We start from the raw sequence: 6,438 nt of genomic DNA, 5'->3' as shown, positions 1-6,438 counted from the left end.
ATTACTAACATATTTAATTTTTTGTTTTTAGTTTTTAATATTATCATTATTATATTGTATATTAGTTACAATTTATTTTTGGTATAAATATTAGTTACAAGTTTTTAGTTATATTCTTTTAATTATTATAAAAATTAATGTTTAGAAAAGGAAGAGTTTTATGAAACGGTGAGTGCAATGAAATTTTAAATTATAAATTTAGTCATACGGATATAAATTAAATTTAATAGATTCTGTTTCGGTTATAAACTCAATCAAGATATATGTGATGTTTAATTTTCTCAAATAATATTATTTTATTATTCTTAAACAGTCCATTTGTTTCATTTTTTCTTTAAATAGATAAATTCCTCTCATTTTCTCCCTCACACGTATCTTTTAGAACTTGATGCATAACCACTTAAAACATGAGATGAATGAGTGAACTATTCAACACCTATTTAAAAGAAAATTAATTTTTCTATCTTTATCTAATCCAAAAGCTCTTGGAAGGTTTCATCTTTTTGTTTTACATCTATTCAAATCAATTTTCTGTCCATGATGCACATAAATTTACGGGTCTTCAATTTGAAAGTTTATCGTCTCTATGAATAATAATCATTTAGATCGTCAAATTTCTTGAACTATATAATACACATGTTTTCGTCCTTTCTCTTAGGATATCTTTCGAATATAACCATACCAACAATATTTAATTTATATTTAATTGTTATGAAGTTATTCTTTGGTTTAATTTTTTTCCCTCTATTTTAAAATGCTTTTATGGTTTAGCTATATGGAAAAGTTGATGTTTTTATTTTTTATAAAAAAATATTTTATTCCTATAGACAAACTATTTCAAACAATACTATAATTAGTGCATATAGATAATATTTAATTTTCATTTCAATTGTTATGAAGTTTTATTTTTTGCTTCTTTCTAATTGTGGCCAATAATAATCTATGATTCTACATTCATATTCAATCATTAATGACTTATTAAAAAATTAAAATTCATTTCTCACTATCATAACTATTCATTGTTCCAAATTCTGACTCTAAATAAAACCGAAGCTCCATTTTACAATATTAGTGACATTATCTACCGATCAAAATTTTAATTTTGTGGTTAGTATCATATTTAAAAAAATCAAATTGAATCTCAATTTCTCACTATTTACTAATTATCTATCAATCTAAATTATCGACATATAGTTAATGACTTATAGAAATTTTGAAATTATATTTCTTACTTATTATTGATAATAATTATCTACAATTTCAATTTCTAACTCAACAATTAATGTAATATTAAAAATTTTGAAATTGTTTTTTTCATTATATTTTAGTACAATTATTATTGCATTGTAAATGACAATCAATCAATTATTCTCTTTGAATAAAAATAAATTAAACTAAATTATAAATTTAACCATGAAATTGTTCTATTATGTATTTTTCAATCATTAAAATCATTAAAATTTTAAGTTATTCTCAAATATCCTAATAAACTCATATAATAATCTTTCAAATAAATTCCCTAGAAAAAATGCTATCAAAATAATCAATTGATTTTCTCTATTATTCTTAAAATTCAACTTTATTTCAAATATGTGTTTATAAAACTACATATAATAATTATTCAAATATAATCATTTAAAAAATACTCAATAAATTTTTAAATCTTTTTTTGATGAAGTTGAAATTTTCATATACAGTGACATTAATATATATAGATCAACCGCGCAACGCGCGGGTTATATTCTAGTTTTGAATAAAATTAAACATTTTTTCACAACGGTCCAGATTAACAATCGTGGTAAAATATGAAGAAAATTCACAACGGTTCGTTTTAACAACCATCGTGAAATATATTGCATACATAAGCTAATTTAATTCACTTCAGAATAAACTACGGTGAAAGTGAAACCTTAACTTGCCTCGCCTTATCTCAATCTCTCAAAACTCCATCATAATTTTACAAAACTGCAACATAATATCTCCAACTAGTATGAACCAAGGAAATGTTTCACGAAACAAGTAACTAGCCGATATCTTTGTCTTCATTTTCCATAAATCTTTTCAAGGAATAGTACCTACATGAAACATTTCATGAGTTATAAATAGGGTTTATTGTTTTTATTTCTGATGTTGTTCAAAATATTTATCTTATTTTTCTTATTTTTCTTGTTCAAAATATATGTGAAACATTTGTCTTCGTCTAATATAAGTTATATTGTTGTTAAGATGAGTTTATTGATTTTATATTATTGTTCTTGTTGAGTTAAGTAAAGTGTTTAAGTTATTGTTGATGTGTGTTGTTGTTTTATTAAAGTTAGTTATTGTTTATGTTAGGGTCAATTTTGTTTGTGTTATTGTAGATGTTTTTTTTAGGCATGTTAATGTTTTTGTTGAGATATGTTATTGTTTTGTTAAGATAAGTTTATGTAATTTTGTTAAAAAATGTTGTTGTTTGTGTTATTATAGATGTTCTTTTTGAAGTGTGTTGATATTTTTTTTTAGATATGATGTTGTTTTTGTTAAGATAAGTTGTTGTATTTTGTTGAGGTATGTTATTATATTTTGTTGAGGTATGTTATTATATTTTGTTGAGGTATGTTATTTGTTTTGTTTTAAATGTTTTTGTTGAAGTATGTTGATGTTTTTGTTAAGGTATATGTTGATAATGTTGTTGTTGGAGTGTGTTGATAAATGTTGTTGTTTGTGTTATTGTGATACGTGTTTGAATGTGTATGTCAATGTTTATGTTACTACTTGTATATTGCAACTTTCGTTTCGTTTAGGAAACATGTCCTAGAAGATGAGTTTATTATATTGTATGTAGTTTGACTGTTTTATCAACCTTCATTGAATATATAACCTTTTGAATTGAATTAGACAATAATAATATGTAAAATTAAGTTACGTTAAAAAATAATAACTTACATTGATCAATATTTTACGAGCTTTCTACAGTTCAATATCGGCATCTCGCTCTTTGACAATTAGATTTTGGTTGAATACTTCTAATTTTTTAATCAACACTTCTTTTTTGTTAATAGTTCATTTTGCAAAGTTACTAATACTTTGTAGAATGGACTAGTAGTGAAGAAAGTGTTGGCTGAAGAATTATAAGCATTGAACCAAATTCTAACTGTTAAATAGCGAGATGCAGATAATTGGTTGTAGAAAGCTAGAAAATATTGATTAGTGTAATTTGTCCTTCGAATATAACTCAATTTTTCATATTATAAATTTCTAAATCATATTGAAAAGTTATATGCGTATTGGGTAGTTGGTGAAATAAGCATTCTACATAAGTTATAATAAACTCAGGTGAACATATCACCGCGATTGAAAGATTTAACTATGGTGAAAAGTGTGTAGCGGTAAATTCATGACCATCAAGTTATGAGTAAGCTTAACGTCAATAAAACCAGAGTCGCCACCGCATTTTTATTGTTTCCAAAGGAAAAGGGAAAAATACAAACAAAACCCAAAGATAAGAAGTTTTCAAATCAAAACTAATAAAATGCCAGAGATTACAGGTAAGGGGGTTGGTGTTAGATGCCCAAGTTTGCTTATTTGAGCTATCAAATGTGGGCATCTTTCACTCCTTTTTGTCGAAAAAGTGTTCGAAACCGCCCTTGCTTTTGTTGATTTGCAATACTATGTGAAATAATCTTGGTACCTTTAATTTGTGTGTTATTGTGTAGGAATTAGGCATGAAAGAGTAGAAAACTAAGGCACAAGAAAGATGGCAAAGGAACCAAGAAAGAAAGCAAACATCAGCAAGCTCGCTAGGCGAGTGAGGTAGCGAGGTGCTCTCTAGGCGAGCACTCAGCGAGATGCCAGCGAACACTCCCAAACGGACAGAACCAAAAAAGATCAACACTCGCTAGGCGAGCATGTAGCGAGCGTGCAGCGAGCAATTCCAGTAGCAAAACCATCAAAAATCGCTGTGGCGAGGGAAGTAGCCAAGTACTCGCTAGGCGAGCATCCAACGAGCAGGTAGCAAGCACTTCCAGTAGCAAAATCATCAAGGCTCGCTGGAGCGAATGAGAGAAGCGAGGGCTTCGTCTAGCGAAGGATTGTTCGCCTAACGAACATATGCAACTTTTCTAGGATGATTCTTCTGGACGCAGGCTACTCTGGTGGCTTATTTTGGGGCTCGCTAGGCGAACCATTCTGCTCACCTAGCAAGCATGACAGCTCAGTAACCAGTACTATAAGTAGCATGGGCTACTTTTTGGAAAGGACACTTAGATATTTTTCAGCATCTTTTCATCTTCATTTTTCTTGGGATCATATTTTATGCCCTAAAAACCCATTTTTCTCATTTTCTCTTCTTCTCTTAACAATATTCTACAAAAAGAAGGTGGATTCCTATCCAATCTCGATTCTTCGACTCAGATGTTGATCAACCTTCGACCGAAACTTGTTGTTCAAGCGACCATGAAAATGAGTAGCTAAGTCCTTCATTTTGTCAAGGTTAGATATAGATGATCATAAGCTTTGTATGTATATGGGATGATCTTCATTTGTAAACTCTTTGATGATGAATGTATGGTGAAAACCTTATTTTATTGATAACTCTTTGTGTTGGTTTATGATTGAAAGGTGTTTTCCAACTCTTGACCTAGGTTTTCATCCATCCTTGTTCTTTAGCTAGAGATAGTATTGAATGAGTTTGTTCACTAAAAAGTTGAATCTAAAAATTGTCATTTTGATAGATTGTGTGAGAGATCAACAATGGATCAAAATGGGAAAAACTCACAATGTGTGTTAGAGATAAACACATTGAGAGGATTTTGTGAATGTGTTTATCATCTAATGGAGTTTATGAGTTTTGTTTGATCGAACATATGCATGCAAAGTGATCGTCGAACCCTAACTTTGACAATCTTTCTCAAGTCGTAAAACCAAAACTTTTACCGTAATTTCTTACTTTTTATGCAAGCTACCGTAACCGAAAACTAAAACCCCCTTGTTACTACAAGTTAAGAACTTAACAATTGTCGAACGGAGGAAATATCACATAATCCCTGTGGAGACGATAACAAACCCCGATACTTTAACCATGTATCCAACAAAATGGCGCCGTTGCCGGGGATCGAACTCGGGTCACCCGCGTGACAGGCGGGAATACTCACCAGTATACTACAAAATGGCGCCGTTGCCGGGGATTGTGAATTGATATTGCGAGCATCGCAATAGTTGCTAAATTTTTAACTTCTGAATTTTTGACTTGTGCTTGTTGATTTGTTTGGTTTAGTGTGCAGCCTTCGTTTTATGCGAGGGCAGGTTCCTGAGGACCAACTTCTTTTTTATCCTGAGATCGAAAGAACCGCAAGGAGACTGAATAGCAGAACGAGACGAAGGAGGCAACAAGCTAGACAACGACAAGAATAAGGAGAAGGTTCTTCTACAACACACCCACCACCTATCACACCTATCATGGATCCACCACCACCACCGCCCGCTTCCACACCATGTGTCAACAGTCCGAGGAATATAGCTCAGTTTTCCAACCACCAGGGAAGGCAAGCTGAGATAAAGACGGGAACTCTTAACTTGCTCTATGGAAGTCCATTCACCGGAATGGACCATGAAGACCCCTTTGCTTTTCTCACCAAATTTTACGAGATAGCATTGGCAGTCGGAGTTGATCAAGCTCAAGAGCTACCGTTGTTCAAAAGACTATTTCCTCATGCTTTGCTCGGCAAAGCCAAAGATTGGTACTTTGTTCAAACACCTGCAGTCATGACGGATTGGAACGTGTTGTAAGAAAAGTTCATTGAAAGATTTTTCTCCCACAACCGGTTCATGGAATCCAAAACGGCTATCTCTGTGTTTTCGCAAGGAGCCAACGAATCATTGAATGAGGCATGGGAAAGATTTAAATCCATGCTTCGAAAGTGCAAAGGGCATGGTTTTGACGAATTGACGCAAATCCACATTTTCAAGAATGGCCTTAAACCTAATTGCAAGACTTTCTTGGATGCTACCTCGGGTGGTTCTTTGTTGTCTAAAAGCACCGACGAAGCTACTGATATCATTAACCGTATGGCTCTAAATGACCTCCAAAGTCAAAGTAGAGGCAACACTTTGAAGAAACCGGGAGTGCTTGAACTTGGGACAAACAATGCTATTCTTGCCCAAAATAAACTCATTTCACAACAAGTTGAACTCTTAACTCAACAAATAAAAGAGTTGAGAGATCCTTTAAAAGCTAAACAAATAGCTTGTTGTGAGCTTTGCAAGGGTGATCATGACACCGGGTTTTGTCCACCTCCCGGGTTCGAAGAGGTGAATTACATGGCGAACCAACGAGACTACTAACCGAAGCAACAACAACAACAACCGTATCAACAACATCCTCAAAATCAACAACAACACTTTCAAGGGAATCAAGGGTTCCAACCAAGGGCTAACTATTACCATAACCAAGGTTATGGG

This window comes from Lathyrus oleraceus, chromosome 6 (assembly GCF_024323335.1).
Source record: "Lathyrus oleraceus cultivar Zhongwan6 chromosome 6, CAAS_Psat_ZW6_1.0, whole genome shotgun sequence".
Lineage (NCBI taxonomy): Eukaryota > Viridiplantae > Streptophyta > Magnoliopsida > Fabales > Fabaceae > Lathyrus > Lathyrus oleraceus.
The sequence above is the reverse complement of the archived record's forward strand: the minus strand, read 5'-3'. Positions refer to the sequence as shown.